General features: G+C 34.3%; 1 protein-coding gene and 1 pseudogene across 1 annotated transcript in view; both read right to left on the bottom strand.

Annotated features, from left to right (window-relative positions):
- Window positions 1-20,278, bottom strand: part of ISPD (isoprenoid synthase domain containing) — a 247,969-nt gene that overhangs the window by 172,300 nt on the left and 55,391 nt on the right. The window lies entirely within an intron of this gene.
- LOC111743312 lies at window positions 6,544-6,662 on the bottom strand (annotated as a pseudogene).

Raw genomic sequence — 20,278 nt, 5'->3', positions numbered from 1 at the left:
TTTTTTTATTTATTTATTTCTATAACTCAGGCTCTGACCAGAACCTCCATCCATCATTTCTCTTACTCTGTGCTTGCATTAAAGTGGACCTGTTATCTCATTGAGGAATCCAACCTGCAAAACATCCACTTGCTCTTGTTTAGTAAACCTCCGTTTTCTCAGACGGCCCTTATCAAATAGGAGACTACGGTTGAAGGCGTGAAAAGTTTTATTATGAACACCTCCAACTGTCTTGATCTCTTGTCCATCCACTAGATCTCCTTTATAAACTCCAAATACAAATCGATCATACAACCTGTTTTCTTATTTTAAGAATGTTACTTCATATTTTATCAGTTATAAATGTACAGAGTTTCAAGAAGCAAATATCCAAAGCAAGGTTAGTTATGAAAAAGTTTACTCCGCCCTTTTCACTCCACGTTACCTTCCACAGAGCAATCATATTTCCTTTTAAATACACACACAATCTCAGTGGCATGTAGCAATAAACTGTTCTCACTTGCAGTGCTGTGGGATAGCTGCGATGACTCTGGTTACAGCTGCAGGGCTGTGGGCTGGCTCTGGCAGCTCTGATCCATGGATTGCATTCTGCAGACCAAACTGGAGAAGCAGCAACCAACCAGAGTATGCCTTCCTATGACAATAACAGAACAAGAAGAGGGCAAGCAGAACAGCACAAGTACATTTAAGCCTCTGCCTACAACACATCTGCCAAAATCCCAAAGCAAGTTAGGAGACGAAATTCAGAATTAAAGAGGAGAGAAATAACTTCACTTGCCAGGAGGCCATGGCAAGGATACAAAAGTAGAACACTGTGGCAGCAGACTGAAGATTTGGGATTGAATAGTTTATCATACCATATGTCTAAATAACATACTTATGATGTCTCCTCTGGATTTTCTGAGTTGGCCATCATCTATGGAAGAAGAAGAATTTGTCTTCTTTTTTCCTAATCTCATCACAATACACAGTATCACTTCCCATTCCCCATTCCTTCTATATCATAATTTTGGTTGAATCAATATTGAGTATTTACATCATTGACTATGTAAATACTACTCACTGCCAAATTCTATATTATAATGCCTTTCCTACATAAGTCTTTGTTTTCCCTAGAATTAGAATTTTAAGTGTTTAGTTTTCTATACACATATGACTCATTCAACAGCACTTAGCTATTTGTCTGGATCTATTCTCAAGATATTCAGACACATAAGGCATTTTGCCAATTTTTTTTATTCAAAGGAAGTCACCTTTGGAGTCTTCAGACCTTTTTCAACAAGGACTGGTTGTCTTCTGCTGGCCACATAGCTATCATCTTAAAAACTCCCTTTATCATCATCCTGGGGATAATCTTCATCTCTCCTGTCATGGGTCTCCTGTTTCCCACATAATCTTTCTTGATTTGATTCCCTCATTTTTGTGGAGCAAATCCTCTAGTAGCTTTTCTAAGTAGGGAGCCTAAGAGGTGAGTTTTTAAAAATTCTTTTTGTTGCCTTATTTCTTTGATATTTCCTCCCCTTTATTTTCTCTTTTTTGAAAATTTTGTTATTGAGTATCAAATCTCTTTAATTGGGCATCTAATTTTCTTTGCTTTCCTATATTTTATTTTTTTGCCCTTTGGGAGAGAATTCCTGATTTATTTTTAGCCCCAGATCTTTTTCGATTCTTTAAATATTCATTTTCTGTACTTGCTTCAGGTTTCAAATAACTTTTATCTCTGTAACGATACTTTTCAAAAGTTTTCCTTTCCCTACATATTTGCTGCTTCCTCCATATTACTCCTTTCTGTTGCTCTGGTCTGTATCTTCAACAGTAAATGCATTCTTTAGGTGGTACGGTGTTACTTCTTAGCTTATATTTAAGAGTAGAAGATTAAAAAGCTATTAAGCAATGAGTACAGAGGTGGGTTTTCTGAAGGATGAGCTTTACTATAGGGTGATGGGGTTGAGATATTTACTGGGGAACCCCAGAGGTTAGAAATACCTATCTTCTTAGATTAAACAGATTCCTCACTCAAAACTCTTCCAATTTCTATCCAGGAAGGAAAGTCAAGCCACCAGGATACTAGCTAATGAATGGAAAAAGAGACCATGAGCTTCCCCATTCAGTAGTCAGGAGGCATGCACATGGTTTGTTAGCCACTGTTTTGGGCAAAGTGTTCGTTCCCTTGACTGAATTCAATATTCTCCCCTATACATAGGGAGCACTGCACCCCACCTGCCTCTGTAGGTGGGGATGGGGTCATATAGTAGAGAAGGTGATTTAAAGATCAGGCTGCTTCTTAAACAGTTTTCAGCAAACCACCTCACTGTTTCTCCTTCAGTCAGTTCCAGAGATACGTGGTACTGCATTTGGGGGAATTTCTACTGTAGACAATTTTAATTCTTAGCTTTCCCTATAACTCTTATAATTCAGCCTTCTCTTATCTACTGCATCAGTTACTATTTATTCACCTGCTTTCCAGCTATTTGTTTGCCATCGTCCCCTCCCTTAACTCTCATTCTTGTGGCTTTGTTGTTTTTAATCCCTTCCTAGCAGCTTTAATGAGGTTTTAGTAGTGGGCAAAATTAGATACATGTTCAGTTGGTTATCTTTACCCAGAAATAGGAGTATATACTTTCTAATCATGTAAATAATTCCAAGTTTCCTTCTATAAAAATGGTTTCAATTTCTATTCCCATAAACAATGTATGAGAATGTAGCAGAGCTGTTAACATGAGGTAAATAAATAGGACTCAGAGGGACTGGAAAACCTCTGAAAAAATATTTTGTGTATAATGCGGTTATTTTTCTGGGAAGATATTACACAAGTTGCAGAGCTTTTATAATACACACAATAAAGTTAGAAACCATTGTTTTATGGTAATTATGTAATGGTCCATGGCTACAAATAATCCCATTACATATCTATCCTTCCAGCCTTAACATTGTTCACAGTATTATTTCTGCAAGGCAGCCTGGGAAGTTTGCCCAACAAAGAACAATATATACATTAGAGAAAAACTAAATCAAAGGCGTGCATGCACAGGTTTCTCACTCTGCAGTTACAGATTCATGCTCAGAATGTTTCAAGTAGAAACAAAATAGGCTATCTTACAATTAGGTAAACAATGAACACCTGCATTCAATTTATCATCTGAAAATCAAACATGAAGCATTTTGCATACATTTACATGTTTGAATTATGCAATGTATTTTAGAATTGCATGGGAGACAATTATCCAAGAAGCTTTGTTCTTATAATACATCAGGTCATTTTACGAGTAAATAAATAATCTCAGACTAAATTTATGTAATAATACAAATTCGAGCCTCACTCTTCAGGAAACAAAGTACAAATGATCTGGCTAAAGATAAGATTTCTCTGTGTACAAATTTTTAAATATGTTTACATAGAGTTACATTCCCCAGTAATTCTAAAACCATATTTTTAGCCTTTTCCATTGAACCTCACAATCAAATATTGTGAAGCACAATTAAAAACTAAGAGTTTCACTTGGATATTTTACTCCTCTTTTATGTATCTTCTTTAAAATAGTAAACTGATCAAAAGTAAGCAACAAAATTAGGAAAAATTAAGATATCAGAGAAAAGGCAGTTTTTAATTCACACACAAAGAACTGTTATAAGGCTGTTGCCATAATCTTAAGAGAATGAGGATCTCCAATAAATTTAGGAACTATAGAGAAGAGAGGGTCTAGAGCTAGAAAATACTTCAGTAGCAACAGGATTGATGACTTTATTACACGGGCTGGAAGATGCAGAAACAAAGAGGTCTATCAATTAGGCTAAATGGTATCAGTTGGATGTAATTTACCTTTAGGATATCTAATAAAAGTACTCATAGGAATTGTAAATATATGCCCAACAGTTACGAAAGAAAAGAGGAAAAAGAATGATCAGAAAATTGGGGTAACGTTTATCCATTTACTAAGCAAATATCTATGGAAAATTTGCCAGGCAATAGTCTAAGCACTGAGAAGGATGAGGAAGACTGGGGGAAAACCATAGGAGGAAATGTAACACAGCAATACTGGAGGTGTGCTCACAGATTAGGGGAACTGAAGAGAAGCAACAATGATATCATAAGATCGGCTCTATATTTTTTAATTGACACATTATAGGCTGCACAGAATTTAACCTGAGTTCAGGGCAAGCAATTAAAGTTATAACAATCTGCTTTATATTCAAGTCAGACCATTATCTCAATTCCTTTATTGACCAAAAGTACTATTTTAAAACTAACACTTTCTACATAAACAACTTGTCCAGTAGCCCCTTTATGACTCACTCCTTATACTAATTTTAGTACCTTCAGCTTTCTCTCTAGTTTTCTCATATTTCCCATTATATTTTCAAATCTTTCTTGCCAGGCTTTCATTTTGCAGTCTAGCTTCCCCACTATCAAATCCTGACTTAAACATTACCTATGGAATTCTGTGGCTCCTTTGCTTCTTAAAAAACTGTTCTGTATAGTCTACATCCTTAAACTATGATATAAGTCATAACTAAGAGAGCAGGAGTTAAATCTGCCTGAACACTAAATCACTGAGATGAATACTAACCAAAAAAAAAACAAACAAAAAACTATTCATCAATAAAATGGAATGAAGGCCTGATATTTGTAAGAACATGGGTGAATCTCAAAATCATTATGCTTTAGTGTAAGAAGCCAGGCATAGAAGACTATGTATCTATGATTCCATTTAAATGATATTCTAGAAAAGTGAGAACTACAGGGGACAGAAAACACATCAATGGTGGCTGGGGTCTGGGAATGGGGAAAGGAAACTGACATATAATAGAACGAGGTAAAAATTTACCAACTTGTAAATCTAGGCTTTAAGAAATCTTGTGTTTCCACATTATTGTACTTCTGCCATCTCCATGAGGAAAGCATGCCTAGATAGACAGCTGGTCAAAGAAGGTGGAGAAGAGGTGTCCAGCATACATACACCTGCAGTGCAAAGTAGAGCTGTCCCAAAGCGGAGCTGCACAGCCAAGTTCATCCAAGATCAGCAGAGCCACAGCTAACCCACAGACCCATGAACATAAACTGATTATCACTGAGCTATTGTCTTCTTGAATAGTTTATTACACAGCATTTGTGTACCAATAGCAAACTCATGTCATTATTGAAAAAGTTCTTTGAAATTAACCAAAAAGTAGGAAGAATTCAATGAATAAGTCATCTATAATATAATAAAGGAACTCAGCACAAAAAATACAAATATATGCAAAAATAGAAGTGTCAAAATGTTGTGTAAAAAAGCAAGTCATAGAAAAATATTATCAGTTTGATTCTATTCATAAAAACTTTCAAACCCAAGCTATTGTAGACACATCTACATGTGTGTTAAGACTATAGAAAAAAGCAAGAAAATCATTAACACAACATTAAAGAAAATAATAGGAAGAAAGGGAACACAATCAGGAACAGGGATGCAAACAGAAAGAAACACAAAGAAAACGTCAAATAACGTACTGGCAATGTTCTATCTCATGAACTGGATGATGAAGACAAAATTAAACACCTATTATTTATCTGTAGATCAATCTATCACTTATTGGATTTCGTTAACCAATGTCACTATAAGAAAATTAATTAATTAAAATAAATAAATAAATAATCTATCAAATGGTATATAATACACACTAAGGAATATATTTTATCAAATACATACATACAAAAGCCTTGCTGGGCAAAGAATGGACTGAGATCTGCAAGTCTCTTCCTCACCAGCAGAGAGCTACATTAGCTGTGGCCCCTGGGCAGAATCAACATAGCACAGACAGTTGCAGAATGGTAAGAAACTATTTAGCAGGATTGTCTGGGGACACTGGGAGGTTAGCCAGGAACACCTGGATTGCAATGTTCTTCTGTAACAGATAATATACTATTCTGAGAAACTTAATAAATCTCCTTAGCAACAAGGAGTTGAGATATTTCATTTGTTGTCAACAATATAAAACAAGTGAGTGAACAGAGATCAATAGGTAGGTCACTTTTCTGTTCCTTCTCTGCACACTCTATGGATTACACCATGGACCAGCAGAGTATGGCACTGGCAAACACCAGTTCTTCTGTATCATTACACCTCACTTTGAGCATCAGCCTTTGATTTACTTAGACACTTGTGTTCATAAAACTACCCTAGCCCTTGCCACCTCTAGTAGAGATGGAAGCAAATCAACTGTGCACTACTATTAACAAGGTCTAAAGAGAACGTACATTCTTCTACACAGTCACTAACCTTGTTTTACTTATTAAATCTGCCTATGATATAACAGTTACAAAAGACACTGAAAATTCTAATTTCATCTTTCTTGTTATTATCTAAATAGTAAAAGTGCCTAAAACAATGGGTGATTTTGAATCATTCCTGAATTTATCTGCTTTTGTTTCCATGATTAGAACATCATCAAATGAGATACTGAACTTTAATTTTCTTTTTTAGGTGAGGCAACCCTTGCTTGACCTCACAGATTGCAAGGACCATGTCAGCTTACATACAATACCTTATTTTTTTTTATTTTTTATGCCTACAACACTTGGTTTTCCTAGGTGGTCTCCCATCCAAGTACTAACCAAGCCCGACGCTGCTTAGCTTCTGAGATCAGACGGGATCGGGCTTGTTCAGGGTAGCATGGCCGTAGATGGAAATATTTTTAAGTTGAGTATACTACAGATATTGAATGCTTGCCATGCCCTCAATGTTTTAGAAAATGCCCCAGTCTACAGTTCCTGCTAAGGAAGCATCACCCTTGTTTTATTTCCTGTCTTCCTGTCATTCTTTCGCTCCCCAACCCCACTCCATATATTCTGCTGACTGATGTTTTGGTGAGGACCTATCCCCAGAGCAGCCAATCCATCAGATGATCAGTGACTTAGATCTAGGTGTATTGGCTGATGAAGAATGCAGGCAAATCAGATTTCATCTGCAAGGAATCTAAACTAAGACACGATGAAAGAATTTGCAAGTTGGTAAAAGTCAAACTTATGCCCTCGTCTTGGAGTTGGAGAGCTATGGCAACTAAAGTTGAAGTGAAACAGAAATCATAAACTCGGTAGATGGAGAGGGGAAAAAAATGAATTAATCATAAAGCAACAAAAACCCTAAAAATAATTCAGGTCTCAAAAATTTACCAGTTACCAACCAATTATATTTTTCCAATAACGTACATGTCTTTCTTGGAAAACTTTGAGTCTCTCTTTCTTGCAAACACAAGAGCTAGTCAAGGAGGTTCTGTGGACACTGGAAAATTCCAGGAACAATAAGATTCCTCTCTAGAGGCAATTATCTCAAAATTCTCCTGAAAGAGTGATGACTGTATAAGTACAAAAGCATAACTGATGGTCATTTGCAAATATGGCAAATTATCCAAAAAACCTTCTCCAAGTCAAAATGACAGGTATCATGCTAAATAAACTCTGCAAAAGTGCTAACTAGGTACCCTTCCACAACACATTGGAAGCCTCCGAAGTTTCAGCCCATCATGAGCATGAACACTGAGAGCACCCTTTACTATGCATGGTGGTTTTAGGATATGCTATATTGTCAGACATTCAGAGGATTCCATTTTTCACTTTAAAGTAAAACATGTAGAATGGAATAAATACAGCTTTCACACAACCAACATCAAAAAAACTGGCGCTTATTCTTTTTAGGGCAATATTTTGGTAATATACAGTAGAGGTGGCAATACAATAAGTGGTAGTCTGTTCAAAAACTGTTAAAAATTTAATATTTATACTTGAAAAGCATGCTCTCAAAAAAACCTTTCATAACAGATTAAAATAGGTTTTAAGTAAAAAAAAAAAAAAAAGGAAAAAAGTTTAATGACAGCACTAAGGACAAAACATAGGACTCCTACCCACCGTAGTTCATAATCATCTGAAAAGAACTGCATTCCCTCCCTGATTATTATTATTTTCTGAATGTTGACATTTATTCCCTGCTATTCAATGTAAGCAAGAGCACATTCACTCTCCCAAAAGATTATCACGATATTAAACAGACATCTAACAGATACAGGCCTAGATTAAGTACCAAAAAAAAAAGGAAAAGGAAACAGCTCTCTGATTATTTTTCATTATGAAAAAAAACATTAAGAGTAGGAAACACATGCAGATATTAAGAAAGGAAATCCACTTAAAATGTGGATGTCATGAGATCAAGAGAGATCATCTATCCCACAAAGCCCATCACAGAGTAACTGTTTCTCCAGGGAATCCTCATATGGGCAGAAAATTTAATAGCCATCAAGTACATATGAGCTAAATTTATCATAATTTTTAGGAACTTGGACCACAAAAAAAAAAAAGCTGAAGCAATATTCCTGGAAAAAAGTGATTAATCTATGTTAAATGCACTTAATCAATTCTGCATGTTATGTTTTGAAGTTAGAAGATTCAAAATATAACTAAAAATAGTTCTTGCTTAATGTTGTGGAGTTTGTTAAATTGTGTGACTTCTTCAGAAAGTATAATGCTTGTGAAAGATCTCAGGGTGATTACACTGAAGACTAGAAGCTACCTATCTGATTTGTCTTTTATCTATCTCTTGGTGCACAGCAAAAAGGTATAACAAACTTCACTGATGTAACTCCAAAGTGAACCAAATGCCATCACATTTGCCTCAGCCAGCACCATTTCTGGTTGCTTTGCTGCAGTGTCAAAGAAAAAAACAGGAGTTTTATTCTTGATATCTTTCCAATAAACCGAAATGAATTGGAGTAAGACTCTCCAGTCATTTTCATGTTTTAGCATTGTCTCATTTTTCCTAAAAGAGTAAAAATATTTCATATTATTCCTTCAATCATCTACCTGAAATAGCGGTTCTTTCACTTTCTTCTGTCCTAAGAGTGGGGAGAATTCCAACTCACTCTAGGTCAAACTCTGATTACCTTCAAACAGATCTCAGCTTTGAGGAAAAACAAGGGAGGGCGGCTGAGACTCAGGATATCAAGTGACAAGGACCCTTAATGCTTTTGTTCAGACTGCATCTTGTACTGACAGAAAAATGGTAAACAGCAAGGGAATAGCCATTGGAGAGACACATATGTTCTGCCGAGGGTAAAATACTCCTCTTATACATTCAATTTATTAAAGAACTGTTTCTAAGTTAAAAAGAAGTTTTCATCTTAAAATTAATGCTTATTAAGAAAATGTATATATCAATATATATATAGGTTTATGTCAATATATATATGTCTACATATGATATAGTCACTATATTGATGTCTACATGTCAGTATAGTCACTAAAGAGGAAGGGGGAGCTCTTTAATTTAGCAATAAAAGTGTAACATGCAACACACAGTCACTCCCTCTTGCTATGCACAGAAGGAGAAGCTCACCACACCTGACCAAGGTGTACCCTGTGTCATTAACTTGCTACAAAATGCCAGGCCATATTCTCCATCACACATTGCCTTCGCCCAAGGCTAAGATAAACTCTGCATAATGTTAGTCTTTTTTCTCGGTTCTCCAAAAAATTCAAAGGCTTAAAGAGACTTCTTGATTTAATTTCTCTCATATCTAGTATTTTTTTTAAAGCCACATATCTATTTATCCTCAGAGGTAGGTGACATTATTGAGACACACCTCCACACACTGTGAAACCTTTAGGGAGAAAACATCTTCCAATATGTCGAGGATAGTTTGAGGGTTTGTTTGTTTGTTTGTTTTTATGGTTTCCCCTCTTGTAGTTTATTCTTTATATTATTTTATTCAGTCTGCCTTAATTTTTAACCAAAAGATTAAAAGTTACTTATACAATTAGTGTTTTCGTTTTCTTCAAATACCCAGAAAGGAATTGCTAGATGGTATGGTAGTTGTATTTTTAAATTTGAGGGTAACTTCCATACTGTTTTCCACATCGGCTACACAAATTTACATTCCCAACAACAGGGTTCCCTTTTCTCCACATCTTTGCTAACACTTATTTCTTGTCTTTGTGATAACCATTCTAACAGATTTGAGGTGATTTCTTAATGTAATTTTGATTTTCACTTCTCTGATCATTAGTGATGCTGAGCATCCTTTCATGTACTGCTGGCCATCGAGAAATCTTCTTTGGAAAAGTGTCTACTCAGATCTTCTGCCCGTTTTTTAAATTGACTGTTTGGCTTTGCTACTGAGTTGTGAGTTTTTATATATTTTGAATATTAATCCCTTATCAGATATATATGATTTGCAAATGTTTTCTCCCATTCAGTAGGTTGTCTCTTCATTATGTTCATGGTTTCCTTTGCTGTGCAGCGGCTTTTTTACTATGATACAATCCCACTTATTTATTTTTGCTTTTGTTGCTTTTCCTTCTGCAGTCAGATTCAAAAAATCACTGTCAAGATCTGTGTTAAGGAGTTTACAGCCTATGTTTTTTTCTAGGAATTTTATTATTTCAGGTCTTAATTTTCAAGTCTGTAATCCATTTTGAGTTAGTTTTTGTGTATGGTGTAAAATAGTGTTTTATTTTTTTGAATGTGGTTCTTCAGTTTTCCTAGCAACATTTATTGATGAAACTTTTTTTTACCATTATACATTCTTGACTCTTTCATCATAAATTAATTGGCTATATCTGTATGGTTTTATTTCTGAGCTCTCTATTCTGTTCCATTGATCTATGTGTCCATTTTCATTCCAGTATCATACTGTTTTAATCATAATAGCTTTGTAATATAGTTTAAAATCAGAGAACATGATGCCAGCAGCTTGGTTCTTCTTTCTCAAGATTGCTTTAGCTATTCAGATTTTATACAAATTTTAGAATTTTTTGTTCCATTTCTTTGAAAAATGTCATTGGAATTTTGATAGAGATTGCATTGAATCTGTAAATTTCTTTGGGTAACATGAACTTTTAATGTTGATTGTCCCAGTCCATAAGCACAGAAGATCTATCCATTTATTTGTGTCTTCCTCAATTCGTGTCTTCTTCAATAAATGTCTTGTCATTTTCAATATATAGGTCTTTCACCTCCTTGGTTAAATTTATTGCTAGATATTGTATTCTTTTTGATGTAATTGTGAATGGGATTATTTTATTTCTCTTTCTGAAAATTTGTTATCAGTGTATAGAAACACAACAGATTTTGTGTATTGATTTTGTATCCTGCAACTTCACTGAATTTATTTATTAGCTATAAGAATTTTTTGATGGAATCTTTAGGATATACAATATATGATATCATGTCATCTACAAATAGCGAGTTTAAATTCTTCCTTTCCAATTTGGATGCCTTTCATTTCTTCTTCTTGACTAATTGCTCTAGCTAGTACTATATTGCATATAAGTGCTCTAAGTGGGCATCCTTGTCTAATTCTCTATCTTAAAGGAAAGACTTGAATCTTTTCACCATTGAGTTTGATGTTAGCTGTGGACTTGTCATATATGGTCTTTATTAAGTTGAAGTATATTCCTTCTATAATCACTTTGTTGAAAGTTTTTTCTATCACAAATAAATGTCAAATTTTGTCAAATGTCTTTTCTATATCTATTGAGATGGTCGTATTATTTTTATCTTTGGTTTTGTTAATGTGGTATATCACACTGATTTGTGAATGTTGAACTATACCTGCATCCCTGAAATAAATTCCACTTGATTATGGAGTATGATCCTTTCAATGCACTATTGAATTTGGTTTGCTAAAATTTTGTTGAAGATTTTTGCATATATGTTAATCAAGGTTATTGGCCTGTGATATTCTTTTCTTGTGGTGTCCTTGTCTGACTTTCGTATCAGGGTAATGATGGCCTTATAAAATGAGTTCGAAAGTGGTTCCTCCTATTCTATTTTTTAGAAGAGTTTGAGAATTGGTATTAATTTGTCTCTGAATGTTTGGTAGAATGCAGAAATTTTTAATCTAAGATTGCTTTCAGAGTACAATCAAGCTTTCCACTGCCCTCAGATTGTATACACGCAAGTAGTATGTGATTAAGAAAAACAATTAAGAGCTACATTTCTTCTGAAGGTAATTAAATTATATATGTGTGGAAATTTTACTTCTTAGAGGTACTGCTTTAGATTATACCCAATCTTTTCTTCTCATTCGTAAACTTTATAGCAACAAAACAAACATACAAATAATTCTACATACATGTGGATGTATGTATACACACACCCATACAAAAAGCCATGGCTTCTATGGACAAATTAAGCTTTAATTTCTGTATTTTCATGCAGAATCTCTTTAGTTAATAAAAACAAAAGGCCTAAATAAAATGCAATTCTCATTTGGTTGCAATCATAAAAGACATTTTTAAAAAAGTCCCTAGAAACCATGATGTCAGCCACAAGTAAAAGAAATACTTCATTAAACTCTGGGATAGTCATATCAGATCAGACCAAAAAAATATTCTTGTTTGCATCAAAAAGTTTTCAATAGCTTTCCCTGAATTTAACAATCAAGAAAAGGTAAAGTTAAGTCACTGAGGATAAGCAGCTGAAAATCACTTTATTTCTCTATCTTACAAGTGATAAACTGTGAAATCAAATCATGTTAAAGGTCATGATAAAATGCACTCATCCATTACAAACACATATACACATACAAATTAACAACTGTCATATGTCAGGAACTGCAAAGCAGTAAGAATCAATTCACTGCATTCAAAGTTTTACAGCACAAAAAGAAATTGTGTGATTTTGTAAATTTATGAACATCTCATTATTACCTGCACTATTTATATAACACAGCTTAGCAAAAATAAAATTGTTGTACACAAATAGACTAGTTTCTCAGAGTGTTACTACCTATGATCCACAGAAAATGTTCCTTATGCTAATAACTTAAGGAAATGCTAGTTTCAACAAAGTTCAGCAACTTCAGCTCAGAGACTGTAGTTTACTAATAAGTATTTTAAATATTCAAATGGGGGATATTATTTCTATCATTTTCCAAATATATTTCACCATGAGACCTTTTTTGATAACTTAATATCATCAGGAACAATGTTCCATGGAACTCAGTTTGTAAAATTAGGATTTAATCCAACCTACCTCAGCTTTTCCACATTTTTCTGCAGAATATACTCACAGATTCTGTCTCTTTTGTTTCTCTCCCACTCCCTGTTTCTGTGTCTGTGTTCTTCTTTCTCTCTCTGTCTTTATCTGTCTGCCCTTCCCTATCTTTCTTTCTCCTTTCTCTCCTGCTCCCACATCTCTGCACCTGTTTCTCATTCTCAATCTCTCTTTTAGTCTCTCTGCCTGTTTCTCCCCCTTCCTCACTTTCTCTCCCCCTTCTCCCTCCCTTCCTCTTCTTCCCTCTAAAATCTTTTATTTGTTCTCTTTCTCTCACTCTCATACACATAAACACACACACACACACACACACACACACACACACACACACACACTTACAAAAGTCTTACCCTGCTTTCATGGCAACTATAGCATCTATATGTTAATAATGAGCCCACAGTTAACAACAAGTAGACCTTTGATCATATATCCTAAGAACTTATTTTCAACTCAGTACACCCATGTAGTCATGTACGTTGTTTTATTTATATTTTAGTCATTGATATTACTGTTTCCAGAAATGTCTCTTAAGTCAAACTTAAATTCTATGCCTATTTAATCAGAGGGACATACACCACTAACTGCATCTAATGTGAAGATGATCTAGTAGTCCAATGGGAGAAAATATGTTAAATTAGCAGATCAGGCAAATCTTATCATATTTAAGGCAATTAAAAAGTCAAAGCAGGCACAAATGTACATTTCAGAGAAAGCTGTTTTCTATGAAAAAGTTGTCTCATCAATTAGAGGATATTAATAAAGAGGAAGAAATTATAAAGAAATAGAAAGAAATCCTGGAATTGAAAAGTTTAATAAAGAAAATTAAAAATTGACTAGAAACGCACAACAATATGCTTGATCAGTCAGAAGAATTGGCATATAAAGATGGGTCCAGTGAGATTATCCAATCTGAGTAACATAAAGAAAAAAAAAAGAACAAACAAAGTCTCAAGAGACCTGTAGGGCATTATCAAGCATGCCAAAATATGCATAGTGAGAGACCTACCCTGAAGTAGGGAAAGAGGCAGAAGGAATTTTTTCAAAAGTAATGGCTAAAAACTTCCTAAATTTGATGAAAAATGTAGCTTTATACATCTGAGAAGCTCAGTGAACTCCAAGCAGAATAAACAGAAAGATCTTCATCTGGATTCATGACAGTCAAACTGTCAAAAACCAAAGACAAAAAGAATATTGAAAGCAGCAAGAGAGAAGTAATTTATCATGCACAAGATTCGCAGTAAGATTAACAGCTAATTTCTTAACAGAAACCATGAAAGCCAGAAAGCAGTTGGAAATGCAAAAGAAAAAGACTGTCAACTAAGAATTCTATATCCAACAAAATAGCCCTTCAAATATGAAGGAGAAATGAAGACATTCCCAGGTAAGCAAAAACTGACAAAGTTTTTCTACCTACCATGGTCTACAAAAAAACACAAAAAGAGTCCTTGAGACTAAAAACAAAAGGACACTAAAAAGCAACCTAAATCTGCATAAATAAAGTAATCTGTAAAAGTAACTACATACCTAGCTAAAAGGCAGAATAAGTATATTTTTGGTTTAACTCTTTTTCCGTTCTATCTGATTTCAAAGAAAATTGCAAAGAGCAATAATTAAAAATGAGTATTAGAGGATATACAGTGTATAAAATGCAAAATTTGTATGATGATATAGCACAAAGGAGAGTATAGAGAACTTAGTATGGCTGAATCTTGTTTAAGAAGGAAACAATGTGGATTTTTTAATATAAAAAGATTTCAGTTAAAAAAATATGTAGGGCAGATAGATACATCTGCAGGCAACCATCAAGCCACTAGTTTGGGAACTCTGCTGTAATGTCACTCTCGGCCCTATAAAATATGTAGAATTATCCAATTATATATATTTTAAATCCTCGCTTAATGTCACTTATAGGTTCTTGGAAACCATGACTTCAAGAAAAATGACATATTAATGAAACCAAATTTACCACAGGCTAATTGATATAATAAACAAGAGTTAAGTTCCTATGGCATATTTCTGCTCACACACACAAAAAAAATCACCAAACTAAATAAAGACCCCAAATACTTACAATATTAAACATTGAAATAAATGTGAGTTATACATACATTTAAGAAAAATGAATAAAACAAGCAAAGTAATTATTTTCCAACTCACTTATTCCAGTTCAGGGTCACAGATGGCCAGATCCTATCCTGGCAGCTCAGGGAAAAAGGCAGGAACCAACCCTGGACAGGATGTCCTTCCATCACAGGATACATTCACACACACACCCATATTCACTCAGACCAGGGCCCTTTAGACACACCAGTTTACCTAACGTGCACATCTTTGGGGTGTAGGAAACCAGACTACCTGGAGAAAACCCACGCACAAACATGGAGCAAGGATGTGCACATTCCACACAGACAGTGGCACCGGCCTGAAATCAATTTTTTTTCTCATCAACATTTTAACAAAATGATATTCAATGAAATGACATTATTCAATGACCTGCTATACAGGAAATTTACTCCAAAAACATAAACAATATGCTATGGGAGCTGAAATATTCATACATGTTATTTTCTCCAGAATCCAAATGATTTCCTTTAATCCTCTGCATCATAAAGATACGAAGATTTAGTTTAATCATTGCTAAATTCACTTCCATATAAAAAAACATTATTTCTCAAAGAAAGCCCCTCAATGTATGTGTGTTTTAATGTATTATTTAAAAAGTGCTTGTAGTAAACTGCCACCCCAAAATGATATGCTAGAGAAGATAATCAATTTCAACTAAAAGCATAAACCTATATCCATCATTTCATCCAAATTGTTAATTCTTATAAGGGATAAAAAAATATTTTTATTGTGTGGCTCTTATATGACAGACACTGGGCTCAACACCAATACAAACACAGTGAATAAGACAAAGTCCCTGCCTCCCTGAGCTACATATTATATGGGGATTAAGGTAGCAAACAAGTACATAAACCACATAGATATTTACAAATGAAAATGAGTACTATGAAGGAAGTAAAAGAATTAGAAAAGAAGTAGGAAAAAGCAGACAGGAAGGCATCATAGGGAGTTACTTAGGTTATGATCTAAAGAGTGAGCTTAAGCCAGAGTATAAAAAAAAGAGCTTGTGTCAGCTGAGAAAAAGATATGTAGCCAGTCAGGATTTTAATGCTGCTAAAACTACATGAACGTTACAGGTTCAGCACCTATTTTGCTCATACCAGAAAGTTTATGGCAAGAGGAGAAAAAAAGGAAAGAAGTTAATAATAATTAAAAGAAGAATAGCAGAAGCGACATCTATTTGTTGAGCACTGAAGAAAATTGAAATATTGGTCAAATTTTCTCATCTCCCTAAAAAATGGCATACACTTATCCTTGCCATAATCTCATAAATACCGAGTTCTTGCATACTGCACTGATGCTGGGATTGTCCAGTGGAATATGAATTGAAGTGGCAATGTGCTAGTTACATGCCTACTTCTTATAAAGAATCATATCTTTCCACTTGTTCTCTAGTAATTTCCACCATTGCTCTAAGAACTTCCCCAAACTCGCTGCTATTCCTTTAGCCTGGGTACCATAAGAGACACACACAAAGCAAACCTAAACACAGCCCTCGTCAAGGAGCCATTCATAAAAGGAACAGCATAACTAGAGCCACTCAGTCAAACCTAGCCTAGATCCACCAACATTGAGCCAATCTGCAGATAGGTAAACAAGAATAAATGATTGTTGTTTCATGCCATGCAGTTTTGGGAATATTTATACATAATGACAGCTAACAAATACTTCTAACAACAGGCACTATACATGGAATTTTACATGGGTTAGCTTATCCAAACTTCCCACTGACCTTTTGAGAGATACTACTTTTAGCCTTATATATTAAAATTAAAATTGACAATTTTAATTTTAATTGAATAATCTGCTTACAGTCACACAGTTAATGAGTGGAAGAATCATGAAGCAAACCCAATCAGTCTAATTTTAAAGCCCTATGCCTCTTTATAACTATCATAGTCTCCCTCCTACTTGGCTTGTTTGCTAACGATATCATTGTTCTATTTCTAGTCTAGTATTGATGGATGTAAACTATAAAAAAAATAAACTAAGGACTCTGTGTTTCCAGATTTGTTGTTGTTGCTGCCTCAGTCAGGATCAACTTAACCAGACTGCGAAATAAACAAAGTGTTATCAAACTCAGATACCACTTTAAGTGATATCTCTACTTTATCTTCCAGAAATATATAGAGTCAAGAAGCAAGCTGTTATGCTAGAAATTTTTTTTACTATTTATGATTTATTGATTATAAAAAAAATTAATTGAATTCCATTTATACAAGAATATCTTACTGAAAAATAATATATTACTGTCAGATGGCATTATAAGTACACAATTTTATAGTGACAACATCCTGTTGGGAAAGAAAATATGAAGGCAAGAATGTTCTTTTAGAAGTAAAACAATTTGATAAATTCCTTCATCTGAATCAATAAAGCCATGGTAAGTATAAAAAGTGAAATTTATTTAAAATGCAGCACTCAATGTATATTTAGGCTTTCACGTAATATTATACTGGTTTATACACCACCAGGACATGATATAACATGATGATTCATAATATGGTTGAAAACAAAGGGCATTTAGGCATTCCACAATCCATAAGGATCAGGTATGCAGAAAGTAGACTAGCCTACTACCAATGAAAGGAAAAAAGTCTGTGACTTCCTGATATTCTTAATTCCATGTAATATTTTGTGGTAGGGAACACACAGACTGCACAAAATGATGTAACCCATCTTTATCAGCCTAAGGAGTCTTGAAATACTTAGTCTTTTTCTTTTTTAAAAATTTGCAAAATAACTTGAGATTGCTTTAAGGGAAAGGAAAGAGAAAAATCTGGCCAAAATATCTTAGAATTTAGTTATTTTTATAAATGGAAGATATAAAATTTTCCTTGCAGTTTTCTTATTACTCTAAAGATGATTATGGCTAAGAAAAGGGTGTGTTTCCAAAAAAGGAATTGAGTGTCATTAAACATATAACTTAATAGGATATTTCCTGAACCTCCTCACTGAACTCCAGCCATCAGAAAATAATGGAGTTAGTCATCCTATTTATTTCTTCTATTTTAAATATACTTATTCCCCTAAGGCATGTATATCAAAACATACTCAAGAGTGAGACTAAACCACAAAGCTAAACAAAAAAGATAAAAACCACACAGAGAAAAAGACAGGCAATATGCTAATAAAAATGCACTGCTGAACACATACACAGCTAACGAAATAGTCTCTAGTCTTTTCATCCTGGGTTACCAAACCTTATTAAAAAGACATTTATATACGTAATTATACTTTTTATAGGCAAGCGTCATCTAAATGTGTATGAAGCATGTCATTGTTGTATGAATTGGTTTAGGAAATGTGACAGGTATTGTAATCAGAATGCAATTATTATCTTGTTTTTGGCATTAGATACATATTGACCCTGTATGAGTACCTTGACTTCTTAACTACAAAATGAGAATATCACCTACCACTTACTCTGCTTTCCACACAGTGGGTAGTCAATAAACTGGTTTCCCTGTCCTTTTGCGTGAATCGAAAATTCCATGTGAATTTAACAAAGGAAGTGTATCCTAGAGTAAGGCCAAAGAGGACATTTTAAATCACGGTTTCAAGTGGCCTAATAGCCTTAAAAAGACAGGTTTACTCCTCCCCGGTCAATCCCCAGTACATACAAACTTCCAACTCACACAGCAGTCAGATGAAAACGCCTGCTCACAGTGGAAGCTCAGACACAACAGACACCAAAATGAGAACTGCAATCAAAGCAAAGAGCAAGTAGCTCTAAACCAAGTATGGGATTTATCTCTTGTTCAATGAATAATAATTCTAATATTTAATTACTATGTATAAATTTTAAAGTAAGAAATATATAACTGCAAAAAAAATGCGATAAGGCTAGACATGTTTTAATTCTATAAGCTAAAAAGGTCAATTACTACAGGAGCTTTACATACAAAGACCAGTATTTTTGCCATTTGAAATGTACCTTCCGTCCTCCCAACCCCAACTCCACTAAATCTGAAATCTCGTTCAAAGCAAGTCTTTCTCCTCTTACACGATTTAAAATATTCTTTTACTAATTCATCTGGCAAATGTCTTTACCACTAAAACTCCTCATATATTTTAACTGCATCATTACATAAGTTTTGTCTCTTTGGGCCACGTTAATATCTCATGCCTATTTATGCTCATACAATCAACCAAATGAGCATTGAATATATTTTCAATCTCTGCTCAGTTTTGTTCAAGTAATTATTGCCTTACCCAGCCCTTTACCTATTTGAGAATCATAAAACCTGAACTAGGGGGATTTTTAGATCATATAGTCCAAATCCTTCATTTATAGGTATGAATATAAGCCCAGAGAAATTAGACTGTGCCTATTATTCTTCAAGGTCAATGAGCTAAAAATAAAATGAGGGCATTTTGGACTCCCAATGTCATCATTATTTCTGACCCATTCTATCACAGAGGAACAGGCTTGAGGAAAGGAGGTTTAATGTTAGAATGACAGAGTGGCAGGGCAGGCAGACCCAGCACAGGGAAAATCCACCAGAATAGGGGCTTGAGCAGGCACCTGCTAGAGGTGTCAGTTCATTCAGCGTTACAGACTAAAGAAATATATATGTGTGTGTTATGATGACCTCAAGGCACTAAAATACATTACTGCTTTATACATAATAGTATTAAAAGATCAAATAATTTGACCATAGTTATAATGGTAAAAACGCCTTATAGGTTTGACAACTTATATACACAGTCAATAACAAAATACGATTGGAATAAGAAAGAATTACACAGAAAAAAAATTCTAGATTACTTCTAAATCTATCTCAAAATCATGAAACTTAAAGATAAAAATGTTTATGTAATTAACTACAAGTATTTACTAGGGACTGAACAAATTGAACCAAAGAATAATGGAATTATTCATAATATGTAACTTTTATTAATTTTCTACTATTTCTAGGTATTTCCTTTTCAACAAGCCAGCAAAGATTATATTTTTATCCCTTCCATGGACAAAAATACCAAGGCTCAAAGAAGTGAATACATCAAGTTACTAAACAATGAGTAAGTTGCAGAAACCCGCAGAAACTCAGCTACTTGCTTCCACAATTCTTGCTCCTCCAACACGATGATTGTGATAGATTACAAATAACCACAAATTCCTGTGG

Source organism: Pteropus vampyrus, unplaced genomic scaffold, assembly GCF_000151845.1.
Source record: "Pteropus vampyrus isolate Shadow unplaced genomic scaffold, Pvam_2.0 Scaffold4, whole genome shotgun sequence".
Taxonomy (NCBI): Eukaryota; Metazoa; Chordata; class Mammalia; order Chiroptera; family Pteropodidae; genus Pteropus; species Pteropus vampyrus.
Note: the sequence above shows the minus strand (reverse complement) of the source record. Positions and strands in the feature narration are given on the sequence as shown.